Source organism: Balaenoptera musculus, chromosome 11 (genome assembly GCF_009873245.2).
Source record: "Balaenoptera musculus isolate JJ_BM4_2016_0621 chromosome 11, mBalMus1.pri.v3, whole genome shotgun sequence".
Lineage (NCBI taxonomy): Eukaryota > Metazoa > Chordata > Mammalia > Artiodactyla > Balaenopteridae > Balaenoptera > Balaenoptera musculus.
This window is the reverse complement of record NC_045795.1, coordinates 13359522-13377482: the sequence shown is the minus strand read 5'-3', so window position 1 is coordinate 13377482 and position 17961 is coordinate 13359522. Positions and strand designations below refer to the sequence as shown.

The following is a 17961-nucleotide window of genomic DNA, read 5'->3' as shown; positions in this document are numbered from 1 at the left end:
GTAAAAGGATATCTTCCTATTCCTGTGGGAAAGTGATGTGAGGAAGGGTCCTTGGTTTTTACCTTAATTACTAATCCATGTGAAAAAGTGGAAATCTTTCACTGAGGCTCTTTGTAAGAAAGTGCAATGGCTTACAATCTTTATAGTTACCTTAGTCTGGTTTGGTTTTCAGCATCGTCCTCAGACAGCTTGGCTGATGGCTACTCACCCCTCTCACTTCTTTTTTTTTTAATTTTTATTTATTTATTTATGTATTTATTTATTTTTGGCTGCGTTGGGTCCTAGTTGCTGTGTGCGGGCTTTCTCTAGTTGCGGCGAGCGGGGGCTACTCTTTGTTGCGGTGCGTGGGCTTCTCATTGTGATGGCTTTTCTTGTTGCAGAGCACGGGCTCTAGGTGTATGGGTTTCAGTAGCTGTGGCACACGGGCTCAGGAGCACAGGCTCAGTAGTTCTGGAGCACGGTCTTAGTTGCTCTGTGGCATGTGGGATCTTCCCGGACCAGGGCTTGAACCCATGTCCCCTGCGTTGGCAGGCAGATTCTTAACCACGGTGCCACCAGGGAAGTCCCACCCCTCTCACTTCTGATTAATTGATTCAACAACTGACTTTTCTAGTCACATAAAAACACTTCTAAAATTATGTGAGCTGAGTTATGAAGTACCACAGAGATTGGTGCTTATAGCATCTCCCCATAGCATTCTTGACTTTCTTTGGTTTGGAAGAGCAGATAAAAGGTTATCTGATTTTTTATTTTTCCTCCAAAGAAATAGCAACAGTTTGTACTTCAGCTTTGTAAAAGCAGTTGAAGAGGTTTTGGCAGTATTTTACATAGTCTTTGAAAATAGAAAAGCCCCTTAAAGCTCCTTAATTTCTTTAACCAAGACTTCAGAGGTTCTTAACTGAACTTCAAGGTTCTCAACTTGGGCTACACATTGAAATCACCTGGGAGCTTTCAAAAACAGGCCTGGGGGGCTTCCCTGGTGGTACAGTGGTTAAGAATCCGCCTGCCAATGCAGGGGACACGGGCTCGAGCCCTGGTCTGGGAAGATCCCACATGCCGCAGAGCAGCTAAGCCTGTGCGCCACAACTACTGAGCCTGCGCTCTAGAGCCCGCGTGCCACAACTACTGAAGCCCGCGTGCCTAGAGCCCATGTTCTGCAACAAGAGAAGCCACCGCAATGAGAGGCCCACAAACCGCAACAAAGAGTAGCCCTCGCTCGACGCAATTAAAGAAAGCCCGCGTGCAGCAACGAAGACCCAACGCAGCAATAAATAAATTTTTTAAAAAACCCACAAAAAACACAAACAAACCAGGCCTGGGCCCCACCCCCAGAGACTCTGATTTAACTGGTCTGGGGGTGGTCTGGGTTTCGGGGGGAACTGGAAAAGCTCCCAGGTGCAGATTTTAATCACTGCTACAATGGTAGTTTATCATCCTTTAGGACAGTTGTTTCTGCCAGGGACAGCAAACCATTAGGGAAGAAATAATGTTCAGCTGCAGTAGCTTCCAGCCCTCACTTCTCCTTCTTGACCCTGTATATGCCCTCCCCTAAAAGAAATGTATAAAGGCTTTGGAATTATAATGACCTTGGTTCAAATCTTTGCTCTGACACTTTATGAGGCCTTGAGCAAACTACTTAACTAAAGCCTTGGTCTCCTCATCTGTAAATCAGAGACAATAATACCTACAAGCTTACAGGCTACAGGAGAGGTGACGTCTTAAATCTCTGGCACATGGGATGGACACAATAAACGGAAGTGATTATTATTATGACTATTATTCAGTTAGCTCAGACTGGGGGTAAAAAAGATGTTCTCTGTAATCCATAATATTCATTTGCCTCAAACAAACAGTCTGTGTATTTAAGATAAGAGAGGCTCCAAATAAACATCCACGCAGGCTAACAGGATTTTAGGGTTACGGGAGTCTAAATTAGGTCATCTAGTTCAGGTTTTTGACAGACTCAGCTAAGTGGGTCACAATCAGTATTTTAAAAAAGTAACTGAAATAGAATAGAAAATATCGGAGGGCATTTACATGTATAAGGTTGGGTATTTTTTTTTTTTTTTTTGGCCACACTGTGCGGCATGTGGGATCTTAGTTCCCCAGCAAGGGAGAGTAAAGGCTCAGGTCTGGATGAGACTGCTTGGATTCAAGTTCTTGCAAGTCAGTGTACTAAGCTCTAGAACTTTAAACAAATGGCCAAACTTGTCTATGATTCCATGATCACATCTCCAAAATACCGTTGATAATGGCACTCACTTCACATGGCTGTTAGAAGGAGTAAATGAGAGAACATGTCTGTGCTTGGTAAGGAGTCAGGTACATTGTGAGTGCTCGACAAATAGTAGGAGATCTCAAAGATATCTGCCAGTTTAAAAATCTCTGATTGACGAGATTCACTGACCAGCTCTTTCCTATCACTGACATGCAAAATCAGGAAAAACATTTTCTAATTGAGATCTGCAGATGGAGAAGGCATGTTTTTGTTTGGGAGAAACAAAAAGAAATACAGGGAAAGAAAGCAAAGTGTTCTTAAAGTTCTCAGTGGACTTTTTTTTTCCTGTTTTATTGAGAAATAATTGACATACATCACTGTATAAGTTTAAGGTGTAAATATATGCAAATCAAACCAGCATGATGGTTTGATTTACATACACTGTGAAATGATTACTACAATAGGTTTAGTTAATTAATATCCATCATCTGATATAGATACAATAAAAAGAAAAGGAAAAAGAGTTTCCCCCTGTGATGAGAACTCTTAGGATCTACTCTTTTAACAACCTTCCTGCATCATATAGCAGTGTTAGCTATAGTCGTTACGCTGTACAGTACATCCCTAGTACTTATCTGTAACTGAAAGTTTATACCTTATGACCAGCTTCCTCTGACTCCCCCTTCCCCCCAGCCCCCAGTTCTGGTAACCACAAATCTCTCTTTTTCTGAGTTTGGTGGGTTTTTGTTTGTTTGTCTAGATTCCATATATAAGTGAGATCATACAGTATTTGTCTTTCTCTGACTTATTTCACTTAGCATAATGCCTTCAAAGTTAGTGGACTTTTAAAATTCTTCCATACTGAAGGCGGTGAAAAACAAAAAAAGGTTGCTGCAGAAGTTAGCCAGGTCTTGTGGAAAATTCATGAATACCTTCCCACCTTCTCACTTTCCCTTCTGGCCATTACAAAGGAAAGGTCTCATAGGTGTGACAGGAAGACCCTGAATCAGGGTTGTTATAGGCTGAATGTGTCCTTCCCAAATTCAAATATTGAAGCCCTAACCCCCAGGACCTCAGAATGTGAGTGTATTTGGAGGCAGGGTCTTTAAAGAGGTGCTTCAGTTAAAATGACGTCATGAGGGTGGACCCTAAACCAATATGACAGGTGTCCTTATAAGAAGAGATGAGGACGCACACACTCACAAGGGAAGACCGTGTGAGGACACAGGGTGAAGACAGCCGTCTACAAGTCAAGGAGAGAGGCTTCAGAAGCAACCAACCCTACTGACACCTTGATCTCGGACTACCAATGTCCAGAATTGTGAGGATATACATTTCTGTTGTTTAAGCCACCCAGCCTGTGGTACTTTGTTCTGGCAACATTAGCAAACAAATATAAGGGTGTAATGACAGTACAGGAAAAGCAAACAAACACCCCCAAACTCTCAACAAAGAAACAAAACCCCTCTAAACAGTCCCTGTCCCAAACACAGCTCTTCCATGTTTCTTGGTGAATGACTGCTAAAGTCAGGTTTAAATGCCCTCCCTGGAATTTCACTCTTTAGAAGGGAAACATTTCCCTCTTCAAGGGATTCTTTTTAGTCCAAATTCAACACCCAATCAAAGGTGCGTTATATAGGTTTTCCCAGAAGGCAGCTGATTTTTAATTATGGCAACACTAGTAAAGAGCATCCTAGTTTTCTCCAGTGATTTGCTCAGCCATGATATTCTTTTTTTTTTTTACATCTTTATTGGAGTATAATTGCTTTACAGTGGTGTGTCAGTTTCTGCTGTATAACAGAGTCAGCTATAGGTACACATGTATCCCCATATCCCCTCCCTCTTGCACCTCCTTCCCACCCTCCCTATCCCACCCCTCTAGGTGGTCACAAAGCACCGAGCTGATCTCCCTGTGCTATGTGGCTGCTTCCCACTAGCTATCTATTTTACGTTTGGTAGTGTATATATGTCAGTGCTACTCTCTCACTTCGTCCCAGCTTCCCCTTCCCCCCTCTCCATGTCTTCAAGTCCATTCTCTACATCTGCATCTTTATTCCTGTCCTGCCCCTAGGTTTATCAGAACCATTTTTTTTTAGATTCCATATATATGGTTAGCATATGGTATTTGTTCTTCTCTTTCTGACTTACTTCATTCTGTATGAGAGACTCTAGGTCCATCCACCTCACTACAAATAACTCAATTTCATTTCTTTTTAAGCCATGATATTCTTGATGTAATGACATTTTTGAGAAAGGCCAGAATATCTGAATTGTTAGTGATATCTGGCCTATTGCCCCAAGGGGAAAAAGAACCATAAACTGTATATTTACCATGTTAGATAGATTTATTAAGGCCATCTTTGTTTATCTCTAACTTCCCAAGAACAAACTCTGAAGTCTGAGGAGACAGAGTATTCTGGAAGATATTTTATATTGGTTATCTGATGAAAGCACCAAAAAGATTGAGAAAGTTTCCTTCTGCCTTAGTTTGGCAATTGCGTGAAGAATTGTCCTCATTAAAAAAAAAAATAATAATAATGCTGAGAGGACTAAGCACAACGGCTATGTGCACAACTCTAATAAGCAGTACAGCTTTCATTCTGTGCCAATAGATTTCTCGTGTACTTTAAAGGAGACTTACATTCTCCAGCTCATCCTGAACTTTCACAGCTGCAATCAAAAACACAGAGAGAACATTCGAGTTATGGTGTGATTTCCATCAAGGCTGACCGTGTGGGATATCAGAGGAAAAGCGAATTGCGGGGCGGTGGGGGGCTGTTAGAGGAACTTCCACCTGTTTAAGTATTAAGTATGTATTAAGCATACTCAATAAATACAGGTTGAATTGCACTGATGTCAATTAACACTACAAAAGGGCTTTCCACTGATGGGAGATAAATTTCAGAGGCATCCTGGGTTTTTTTCAATGGTATGCATTGGTGGTGGCTTTTCAGACACAGCTAAAAGCTAGTGTGCTTTGGAATGACTTTAAATCAGCCTATTTTAGGTCTCACCCAGATTTTTTTTTTTAACTTATCACTCAGGTTTCTTTTATTCTGAGAGACTTTTCCCTGAAAGAAAATCATTTTTCAAGACTCATGTGAAGGTTAGCTGAAAAATCTCCCTTGCCCTTCCCCAGGTTTCTGTGGCTTTAACAGAAGGTCAAAATGGCCAAACTGGAGAAGATGCATGTGCAAACTGCAAGTTTCAGCAAGTGTTTCCAAGCACTATCTTAGCTTGATGGGACTGTACTTTGGAGAGTATTTCAGGACTCCATGTCTTTATGACCCTAGTTTCTGCTTTAAAGTTGAAGAGTTGAGACCCATTGTCAGCTTCATCTCAGTTTATCAGCAAGCTCTGTAGAAACTTTACCCAAAAAGGAAAACCAAATTCCCACTCATGCTGTTTTGTAAGGGATGGAACAAATTCTGGGAGTCTGACCTCAAAGATGTGTCATTGAGTAAACTGAATTAAGCTTGTTATTTCTGAAATCCATGGTTCTTGTGTAGTTTCTACATCAGGTAGAAAATGGATCTATCTGCTATTATTTCTTTTAAAATAATTTCTTTTTCTGATTATATGCTCTTTGTGAAACATTGGAAAATAAAGATGGAAAAACATAAGTAAACAATAAATGTCCTTAATTCCACCACATGGAGAAAAACACTGCTAAATGGTGATTTTTTTTTCTTGTAGATGTAATTATCAGAGATATCTTCAAAAATAATAATTACTTTAAAAATAATGGTTGTTAAGACCATAAGGAATAATCGTAAGAGTTGAATTTAAGCAGTTCAGTTAAAACAAGCAAGCACAAAAACAAATAAAAACATCAGTATATTGGCAAGTTCTCTGAAACTCTATCATTTTTAGAAAGGATGTTTTAAATACAAATACTACAAAAACATTACTGTTACAACTCAGGCAAACTTAACAGCATTAAAGTAAAAATTGGACTTTTTAATATTTGACTCCCACCTTCATTAAAAAATTCTAAGAAAGCTTATATCAAGCAGTACATCTTAGCCAACCATACTATCAAATATCAACCACTATTACTTTGGCTTAGTTGTTTTTGTATAAAGTTTTACCAGTTGATTCCATGTGAGTGCATATGAGTATATAGCACAGAAAACATATGGAAAGATACTCATCAAAGTTTTTATTGTATTGCCTTATCCATATATTTTAAATTTTCTAATATGTATATGCATTTCTTTTGTAATGAAGGGAAAAGTTTTAAAACATACTAACCAGTTTTGTACCTTCAACGGTAGAAAAAATTTCATATAGGTGCTATTAAATTTATAGGTATCAAAAAATATTAAGACTCTCAGCATTAGGGAAGTAGCTTCAGGAAAACATGTTCAGAAATTATCAGAATAAATTATTCAGATGAAGAAGAACAGTTAACATTTTTTCAGGCAAAGGTTATCCAAATCAGGAACAGTGTTTGCTTCTATAAATATATCATTTGGGCACATTCTAATAAATGAAGCAATTGTTTTCATCATTTTAAGTCAAAAGCAAATTTTTTTATCAGAAATGCTAATTTGCATTTACTTGCTTCGGTGCAATTGTAGATATTTCTCTAGACTAATTTCCCTTCATTGTTCCTCTAATATAAAAATTTTCCACTGCCCAGAAACATTTTGGAGGTTTCAGAATATCCTCACGATAATACTTTCAGAAACATTTGTACATTTAAGACAACTTGAAAATTTAAAACATTTGCAAAACTGTCACAGAAATCAATCTAAATAAGTAAAACTAACTGAGCTCCATGAATGTATGTGATGCTATGGTAGCTGCCGTTATATTGCATTATGACAAATCCCTTGGAAAATATTTTTGTATGTTCTTAAGGCTTTACATTCTGCATATATGTCTTATTTTATGATTGTTAAACTCTCTTAAAAGTACACTCAAGGGACTTCCCGGGCAGTCAAGTGGTTAAGACCCCACATTCCCAATGCAGGGGTCACAGGTTTGATCCTTGGTCAGGGCACTAACATCCCGCATGCGGCACAGTGCGGCCAAACAAACAAACAAAACAAAAATACACTCAAGAATCCCAAAGGCTTTTTTTGCTTTTATTCCTTAAAAATCATTCTTAAAGAATTAAATTCTGCCATTTGCAACAACATGGATGGACCTGGAGGGTATTATGCTTGAAGAAATAACTCAGACAGAGAAAGACAAATACTGTATGTTTTCACTTATATATGGAATCTAAAAAATTTAAAAATGAATGAATATAACAAAACAGAAACAGACTCATAGATACAGAGAACAAACTAGTTACCAGAGGGGAGAAAGGTAGGAGGAGGAGCAAGATGGGGAAGGGAATTAAGAGGTAGAAACTATTAGGTATAAAATAAATAAGATACAAGCATGTAATGTACAGTGCAGGGAATATACGCAGTATTTTATAATAACTAAATGTAATATAATCTATAAAAATATCTAATCACTGTATTGTACACTGAAAATAATATAACGTAAATCAACTAAACTTCAATTTAAAAAAATCATTCTTGGGACTTCCCTGGTGGCGCAGTGGTTAAGAATCCGCCTGCCAATGCAGGGGACACGGGTTCGATCCCTGGTCCGGGAGGATCCCACATGCTGCGGAGCAACTAAGCCCGTGAGCAACAACTACTGAAGCCCACGTGCCTAGAGCTCGTGCTCTGCAACAAGAGAAGCCACCGCAATGAGAAGCCTGCACACCGCAATGAAGAGTAGCCCCCGCTCACCACAGCTAGAGAAAGCCCACGCTCAGCAACAAAGACCCAACATAGCCAAAAATAAATTTTAAAAAAATCTTAAAAAAAAAATCATTCTTAAAGAGTAAAAGGAATGAATTGCTTTCCAGAATGAACTGTATTGTCCTGATACTTATGAGAGAAGCTTGCAACATGCATAAACTCCTACTTAAATTTTTAATACAAATCTATCAACAACCCATTATACTCATCAGCACATTTCTTCCCAGTAATATTTGAAAAACAATCCATTTCAGACATAACAGAAAAGCACACAAAGTAATGACAAGCACGCATATACGTGAAACATAATTGAATATTGCACTGGGGCCCAGGATCATCCCTATGATATCCCTTTACTGACATTTGCCAAAAAAACAGCTGGAAACGCAGAGGTCTGGAGCCTGGGACACAGAACTATTCACATAGAACCTCAGGGGTAGCACTGAAGCTTGATGTCAAATTGTTGTATTTTTCTCATAAAGGTAGAACAGTTGCAAATTGGGCATTTTTAGTGTAGTCTTTTCTGCCAAAGGATTCATCAAACCACAGGCTAAAGAGCCTTCTCCAAAGTCGTTTTTTTAAAAACTATTCAGATAACAATTTACACTGTTGCTTATCAATATATTTAAACCTCTCAGAATCATGCAAAGCCTTATTTAGGATTTTGGGGCCACTGACCCAATGAACAATGGACACTTCTTTGTCAGTTCCCACTTCCTGTTTTTGTCTTTGCCACTGTTCACAAGTGTGAGCCCCACCTGTCATCAGTTTTAGTTTTTGTGCGCAGTATCTGGGGAAACCCTCACTCTAAAACCTACAATTTATTCATCAGAACAAGAACACAGTTCTGCTGATGTGATACATGGGCCACAATTTTCTCTAAGCTCTCAATGTTTGACTTGTCTCAGAATGGTAGATATGTGATATAAAAAGTCAAGTTCAATGGAAATCTAAATGTTTACACAGTAACCCAAATAGTTTGTATCCTTAACAATATCTCATCTCCTGAATCTTACTGCAGCCACAGGGGTCAGAAGACGATAGAAACGAACAAACTTAACATTAACTGCTCCTCAGAATGAGAGTTATAGTTTTCATTATAGTTGTTCTGATAGGAAGAGTCTTTCATTGATAGTACAGGAAGATAATAGTCCAAACAGAGAAAATACATCTTTTCCATTCATTCACGTGTAGGCTAACGACCGTACGTGGGACACATACAAAGCTCTAGTGTCTCTCTCCTGTATGACTGGACTTGACAAAATGGGTTCCTAGAAAATGCTGGGTTCATAGCAGGGACATGGGATTAGCTAGATTATTTGAGATCCGGGAAGGAAGCAGTGGGTCAATAATGGGCAATGACAAATAAAGACATATGAAATCATGGCAGAGAGAAACCAGAAGGGAAAATTAAGTTGAAAATCAAAAACTTAACCTGGTTATCCGCAGTAAGCATAAGAGAATAGACTGGACGGTTGAGAAGAATCTCACCTTGTACTTTGTCATTGTTTCAACTTATTTTATGGACCCAGCTGAAAAGACATCAACTTTCCCTCTCTCTGGGTAAGTACTATCTGGCTTCTGACAGTGATAAATTTTATAATCACCTATAATTTTACTTTATGCGATTCTGAACATTAAAGCTGAACAGCAGATCTCACTGTGCTTTACTTAAACGCACAGGGACTTCACTAACAATTTCTAAAGTTGGAGAGAATTGCCAAAACCATTCAAATTTACCAGCTTTATAAAATCTAAAACAATATACTGTGATCAGAAATTAGTTCTCTGAGATAGAAAAAAAATCTAAACTGCTGTAAGTTTTTAAAAATTGAAGTACAGTTGATTTACAATGTTGTATTAGTTCCTGGTGTACAGCAGTGATTCAGTTATACATATATTGATATATTATTTTTTCATATTCTCGTCCATTATACGTTATTACAAGATATTGAATATAGTTCCCTGTGCTATAGAGCAAGAACTTGTTGTTTACCTATTTTATATATAGTAGTTTATATCTGCTAATCCCAAACTCCTAATTTATCTCTCCCCCTCCCCGAAGTGCTATAAATTTTTGTCTACCAACATTTGAGTATTAACTGTATGCCATTCACCATGTTGATTGGTTTTCCCCAGTTCTGTCCACTTTGTAATGATCAGTCTCAGTTTAAACTACCAAAGTCATCACTTGAAGGATCCCTGTGCAGTCAGCTGCATTTACTGGGTCATTGTCTTTCCCCTAGATAAGTGGCCCATGGTAGAGGGATGGCCAGATCTTCTCTTCGAGATTCATTTATGCAGAATATTGCTGAGATGACGTAAATCTACAGTTTCCAGTTCAACCTCAGAAGGTGCAAAAAATTTCAACAACCGCTCTGTAAGTCTTAAGACATCCCACAGGGTGGATTTGCCATTATTGTACCAAGCTACTGATACAGAGCTCCAATCGTCCTTAATCAGAAATGAGCTTTCTCTTTTAAGGTCAGCACAACCTTTTTCAGATTCTGCTGTTCGCTGTTCTCAAGAGCCGTACCGCCCACAGTGCATCCAACAGAGCCCCGCCCTGGCTTGGTGAGCAGCTCCACACAAACAGTGCTTCCTGGTCCACGGGGTTTGAAGGAATTCTGCATATGGCATCTCCCTTTTGGCGAGTCATGATCCACCTCAGAACACTAAAGGAGTTACTAAAGAAATCCATTTACCTTGTTTACCCTGAAGTCTCTCAAGTTTTTTTGCCCACAGAACCTTTTATTCACACCCCCCTCCCGCCCCCCCACTGCCCCAGTTTTGCAGGGAACTGGTTTTCTGCGGAACAGACTCTGGGAAAGGTTGCCAGCAGAAGCCTGTGAAGTGGCTTCAGGGAGTCACAGGGGTCTGCTGGGCTGCGTACCGTGTGTTCATTTGTCCTCTTCCTCTCCAGTTATCCTTGCTCATTACCATGGAAACACTTTCAAGGGCATTTAATGGAGGCAAAGAAGTCTCTTCTCTCTCATTTCCCACACACACACACACACACACACGCAGAGCGGCTGTTTTCAGGAGCTATAATCATCTCTGAGAGGATGGCTGGCACAACCCTCCCCCTCTGCACTGAGGTTCTATCTTCTGTTGGTGCCTCACAGTCAGTCTTTTTACGGCCAGCCCTGCCCCGACTCCTAATCACCACTGGCAGGTAGACTCTCTTTCCTCTCCTTTGTCCTTATCTTCTCTGTTTTCTCTTTCTCCTTGCACACATCTAACCTTGTGTTTGGAAAGGCAGACCATTTAGAAACAATGCCACTCAATCACAGTTTTCCTTCTGCAGAGCAAACTGATGGCTAATGACATTTATTTGCCTTTAGTCTTCAAGTCTTGAGCTATCTTTTCTCTTTGTGCTGCCCCATGGCCATGGGATGCTTCCTTACTATCCAAGAGGGATTTTTGACTACTTCCAAGTCCAGAAGAGTCCCACAGCTTTTCCTGATGTAAGGCTCCCTTATGCCATAGATCACATGCACTCAAAGTCTGATCAGTGCCAGTACATTGCTGTGCTTGGTTTTTCACATTGACCCCAAAAGGAAAGCATGGCTAACAGCATGTGTGAAGCTAGCAAAAAACGTGACGTACATCCAGAATTCCTTTCTATGAGGCACATGCAGGAAGACCGTTCTTTGATCTTTGGCTCAGTTATTAGATATAAAGCCTATAGCTCTAGACTATGTAATAAAATGGAGATGACTGTGTCACCATATCTCTAAAGATATATCTAAAGATTGCTACCTGTTGGTCCACTTGTTTCTTTATTCAACAAATATATACTGAGTGCCATCTATGCGCCAGGGCTGGTCAGAAGAGGCAGAGTAGAGCAGTAAACAATATAGGCAATTCACAGCAGTAAACAACATAAGGACTCCTATATGTCCCCACCCTCTTTTGTCCAAGTCAGATGGGGAGTGTATTAGTCAGGGTTTTCCATAGAAACAGCACCAACAGGATGTGACTACATATATAGTTTTATAAGGCATTGGCTCATGTGATTATGGGGGCTGACAAGTCCCCAAGATTTGCAGAGTGAGTCAGCAAGCTGGAGACCCGGGAAACCTGATAGTTTAAGTTTTCCCATCTGAAAGCCAGCAGGCTTGAGACCCAGAAAACTGATGTTCAGTGTGAGTCCAAAGGCAGGAAAAAGCTGATGTCCCAGTTTGAAGGCAGTCAGGCAGGAGGAATTCTCCCTTACTCAGAGGAGGGTCAGCTTTTTTGTTCTATTCAGGCCTTCAACCCATCGGATGGGGCCCACACACAGGAGGGTGCTTTATCCAGTCTACTGATTTAAATGTTAATCTCATCCAAAAACATGCTCACAGAAACACCCAGAATAACGTTTGACCAAATATCTGGGCATCCCATGGCCCGGGCAAGTTGACATATAATCATCACAGGAGGAGATAGACAGTAAACATAATGAATAACTAAATTAAATGGTATGTTAGCTGTTAAAAGCCATAGGGGAAAAAAAAAATAAAGTCAAGTGAAGGGAATCAGAAATATATGTGGGGGATGAGTTTCAATTTAAAATAGGGCCAGACCAGACACTCTAAAACTCTTAGAGGAAAACATAGGCAGAACACTCTATGACATCAATCACAGCAAGATCCTTTTTGACCCACCTCCTAGAGAAATGGAAATAAAAACAAAAATCAACAAATGGGACCTAACGAAACTTAAAAGCTTTTGCACAGCAAAGGAAAACATAAACAAGATGAAAAGACAACCCTCAGAATAGGAGAAAATATTTGCAAATGAAGCAACTGACAAAGGATTAATCTCCAACATTTACAAGCAGCTCATGCAGCTCAATATCAAAAAAACAAACAACCCAATCCAAAAATGGGCAGAAGACCTAAATAGGCATTTCTCCAAAGAAGATATACAGATTGCCAACAAACACATGAAAGGATGCTCAACATCACTAATCATTAGAGAAATGCAAATCAAAACTACAATGAGGTATCACCTCACACCAGTCAGAACGTCCATCATCAAAAAATCTACAAACAATAAATGCTGGAGAGGGTATGGAGAAAAGGGAACCCTCTTGCACTGTTGGTGGGAATGTAAACTGATACAGCCACTATGGAGAACAGTATGGAGGTTCCTTAAAAAACTAAAAATAGAACTACCGTATGACCCAGCAATCCCACCACTGGGCATATACCTTGAGAAAACCATAATTCAAAAAGAGTCATGTTACCACAATGTTCATTGCAGCTCTATTTACAAGAACCAGGACATGGAAGCAACCTAAGTGTCCATCGACAGATGAATGGATAAAGAAGATGTGGCACATATATACAATGGAATATTACTCAGCCATAAAAAGAAACAAAATTGAGTTATTTGTAGTGAGGTGGATGGACCCAGAGTCTGTCATACAGAGTAAAGTAAGTCAGAAAGAAAAAAACAAATACCATATGCTAACACATACATATGGAATCTAAAAAAAAAAAAAAAAAGGGGCTGAAGAACCTAGGGGCAGGACAGGAATAAAGACGCAGACACAGAGAATGGACTTGAGGACACGGGGAGGTGGAAGGGTGAGCTGGGACGAAGTAAGAGAGTGGCATGGACATATATACACTACCAAATGTAAAACAGATAGCTAGTGGGAAGCAGCCGCATAGCACACAGAGATCAGCTTGATGCTTTCTGACCACCTAGAGGGGTGGGATAGGGAGGGTGGGAGGGAGACGCAAGAGGGAGGGGATATGGGGATATATGTATACGTATAGCTGATTCACTTTGTTATACAGCACAAACTGACACACCATTGTAAAGCAATTATACTCCAATAAAGAGGTTTTTTAAAAAAATAAAATAAAATAAAATAGGGCCAGAGTCAGTCTCATTGAGAAGGTGATACGTGAATAAACAGCTGGAAGAGGCATTAGCCATGTGGATATCTGGGGGAGGCAGATACAACCACTGCAAGAGGAAGCAACTGCTGCAAAGGTCCTACGGCTGGAATGTGTCTCCGGTGTTCAAGGACTGGCAAGCAGACCAGCGGAGCTGGATGAGGGAGGGGGAAAGTGGTGGGGCATGAGGTGGGAGAGGAAGCAGCAGGGAGCAGGGGCACAGATCATGAAGGCTGTTGAGAGGACTTTGGCTTTTGTCCTGAATGAGATGGAAATCACCAGAGAGTTTTGAGCAGAAGAATGACACGATGTGATTTTCTTTTATGAGAATCACTATGAGAATCACTCTGGCTGTAGTATTGAGACTAGATTGTCAGGGGGGCAAGGGGTAAGGTGGAAGCAGGGAGGTCATATTTGAGACTTCGCAATAATTTGGATGAGAGATGAAGGTAGCTGCGACCAGAGTGACTGCAGTGGAGACTGTGAGACGTAGATCATGGACTGGAGGTGGACTACCGAGCAGAGGAGTCCAGAATGACTCTTTGGGTTTTGACCGGAGAGAATAGAAGGATGGAGTTGCCATCACTTGAGAAGGAGACGTTGCAGAAGGAACAGGATTTAGCAGGAAGGCTAGGAGCTCAGATTCAGACACACTGTTTAATCTATCCTTAACCAACCTTTCCCAGGGGCCACAATTCACTACTATATTGCCTGCAACGTGGCTGTTGATGTCCTAAGTCTTTCCCCCCAGCTGAGTCTTTTTCTGGTTTCCACTCTTCAGTTTGCCTTTGCTTGGGAGCATCTTCTCACATTCTCAATTCGGTGCAACACAATGGATAAATGTGCTGTTTCTCACATACGAGGATGGTGCTTTTGGCCCCCAGTCAGCAAGGAGTGAGCTCTGTGCTGTTTCTCTCCTGGTGATGGTTTGTGCTGAGTCATCCTCTCTGGCAAGCAGCAAACATTTGTGAAGACAGCTATCATGGATTATGAGTTTACTCTGTGGTTGGTGGTAAAATTATTTTTGTTAATTTGCCAGGCTGATTGCTCATTATATCCTGAAACTAGCTGGTCCACGGAGATATCAAATCTTTGGACCTGGCTTTATCTGTACCATATTTTAACTAATTGAGGTAATGGATGGAGACACACTGTTTAAGACAGTTGATTTGGGGTAGACCCAATCATGTTATATGACTGTATGTTGGTGACCTAGCTTGCATTTTGATGCCAAATACAACGCTTGTCACATAACAGGTGAGTGAATGAACAAACAAATTAATGTTGAGGTGATAAATAAAAATGAACCTTCTGAGAAATCAGATGTGATCTGTGATCTGGGTAGCAGAAATAAACTTATCTACCTAAGATGGCAATATTTTATCCTGTTTTGATGTGTATTTTTTTATTCATAAGTGAACAAAATTATCAGACATTTTCTTTTACATCCTCCTCTTCTGTTTTCCTTCATAAATTTTTTTTTTTTTGGCTCGGTGTCCACTTACCCTGACCTCACCATGCTTTTTTTTTTGTTCCTATAATCTGTTAAAATGTTTATTGAGCACCTATTATATGCCAGGTATAATCCTAGGTATATGGAACACATCAGTGAGAAAAGAAAGACCTCTCCTGTGGGGCTTACAAGCAGGGAACAGAGAGCAAACAACACACATAATAAATACATCATACTATGAAAAAAAGGAGCAGAACAGGAAAAAGGGATCAGGGTGCTGGGGAGTTTTTACTTAATGTAAAAAGGCTGAAGTAGACTTTTTGGCTGGCTGAAAGACTTGACGGATTATTTGGTTCCTTCTGCTTGTCTAGCCCGTCTGTCACATGCTAGCAGCTGATCAGAGCGGAATACGGAGCATCCATGAGGGCAAAACAGGAACTAGAAGGGGATAAACGTTGCTTTTCCCCCAAGCTGTCTCACCTGAATTCAGCCACTCACAGGCTATATAGTTCACTTTCAATTCCAGATACTCTTGACCTTGGCACACGATAGAGGAAAATATGCTTGCTGCTGATTAGAATTACAGAATAAAAGCCATCAGCTGCAGTTTCAAGACCCCATTTGATCACCGTGATGTCTTACCAATCTTAGTTTTTTATTTTAGGCATCTTTTGTCAGCTCTGGGTCCTTCTGTTATCCAACCCATAGAGTTACTTTATGAAATATCACCAGTTCCTTGTTTTTTTATGGTGACCCCAAAACAAAAAATTAAAATATGAATACACTGGCCAACATCCTAAGAGAAGTTGGTAAGTTTCAGAGAGGTAAAATATATAAACACTTTCCATAGTTGGTATTAGAAGATTTCTCTGAATATCTAAGCTGTACCTTTCAAGCATCACACATTAGCGTTGCAAAGTACAAAATATAATTCCGCAAAGGAGAGGCCAAAAGGTCAAACTCTTTCCTTCCTCCTGGTACACTGAACGTTCCTCCCAGAGGAAACATAGAGACAGGCTGGAGTTAAGCCAATGGGATTTGGTCCTCATCAGCAGGCCATGTTAGGAACCCCACAAAAGTCTGCACGAGCACTTTGGGGTGAGTATCACCTGAGAATCAGTTTCAAGGGGAGGGAGGAAATGAATTACTGATTGGCTACTATATATCAGACACTGTACTTTGTAGTCTATATGTTATTTAAACATCACAAAACCTTGGAAAGATTGGCATCATTATTCCTGTTTTAATGAATGAAGGAACAACGTCAAAAAATACTTAGTGACTTGATTAAGATCATCTGGCCAGAACTGGGATTTCCACCTAGGTATGTCTGGCTCTCAAAGCTGATATTCTTAGGCATAATGAAAAAATAGGCATAATTGACTTTGGAGTAGGACACACCTGGGTTTAAACCACATCTTTCATGTGAGTTGGGGCTAACGCCCCTCTCTGAGCCCCAGAGAGGATGCCTATGAAAGTGTCACCGGCAAAGCCCATTAATAATTCCCGGGTAATAAAAATAGAATCTGGGTAATAAAATAAAGTCTAACCTTCTTTTTTCCCCTTTGTGCTTAGTCTAGCTTCACTTGCTCACAGGGTGCTGTGTGCAGACCCGGGTTCTTCGTGCGAGATGGTTGTGCCGACACCTCATCTCGGGGCCGCGTGCTGAGATGCTGCGTCCACATTGGGATCTGGAGCCACGAGCGGGGTGAACTCTGCCCCCTTCCCGCCGAGAACCCTAACATGTGTGTGCACCTCTCCACTCTTTCATCAATGAGTAAAGCTTTCCTTTGCTTGTGAACCACACTCGGCCTCATTCTATTGGCATGAGTGACACCAGGCAGAAGGACCCTTGCTGGGGACTGGAGAGGGTTGGAGAAAAAAGGTTGGAGGAGGGTTGGAGAAAAAAGGAGTAATACTCATCTGTGAGGTTACGATGATGGCCAAATAAGATCACATGTGCATAACATCTGACACAACAGAAGCCTAGAAATGGGAGCTTCTATTATTTTCATAATTATTTGAACATTTTACTGACCACAGATACTGAAGAAATGATATGCCGTTGATAGCCAACAAAATGGAATTACTGCTCGAACATCATAATGGATAAAAGAACTGAGAGCAGAGTGCCCATGATACGCAGTCAAAAGCGCGAGCCTATAATGGAAACTTAGGTCTCCTCTCCTTGAGAATCCCGGGCCATTTACCCGCATGCTCCTGGTATATACTAGATTAGCTGGAGCACAGAGGGGGAGCTCTGACAACCTCTGGGGCACCAAGGGACAGTCCTTGGGAGAGGCTGCCCCAAATCAATGTCAGGCACATCCGCATCACCTCTGAGGTGTGGACACCATGCTGGACTTGAGAACTTTCACACTGTTGCCGGATGGCACCGGTACTGAATAGTAGATATTGTGTTGCTGATTTGTTTAAAGGCAGTTTCTCTTGTGGCTCATAGCGGCCATCAGTTTCATAAATTCTGGAATTAATATCAGTTTCTAGACTTTCTCTATGTTTGTATGAGTGGGCCACAAGCAAAAGACGTGTCACCCTCTAGTAACAGAATGTCTTGATGGTGGGGGCACACCCTCTGGCATAAGAGGTAGCACAGCACACCTGGGCACA

The 17961-nt window shown here is 40.6% G+C and overlaps 1 protein-coding gene across 2 annotated transcripts in view; it reads right to left on the bottom strand.

Annotated features, from left to right (window-relative positions):
- Positions 1–17961, bottom strand: part of CAP2 (cyclase associated actin cytoskeleton regulatory protein 2) — a 136890-nt gene that overhangs the window by 46384 nt on the left and 72545 nt on the right. The gene's annotated exons all lie outside the window — the stretch shown is intronic.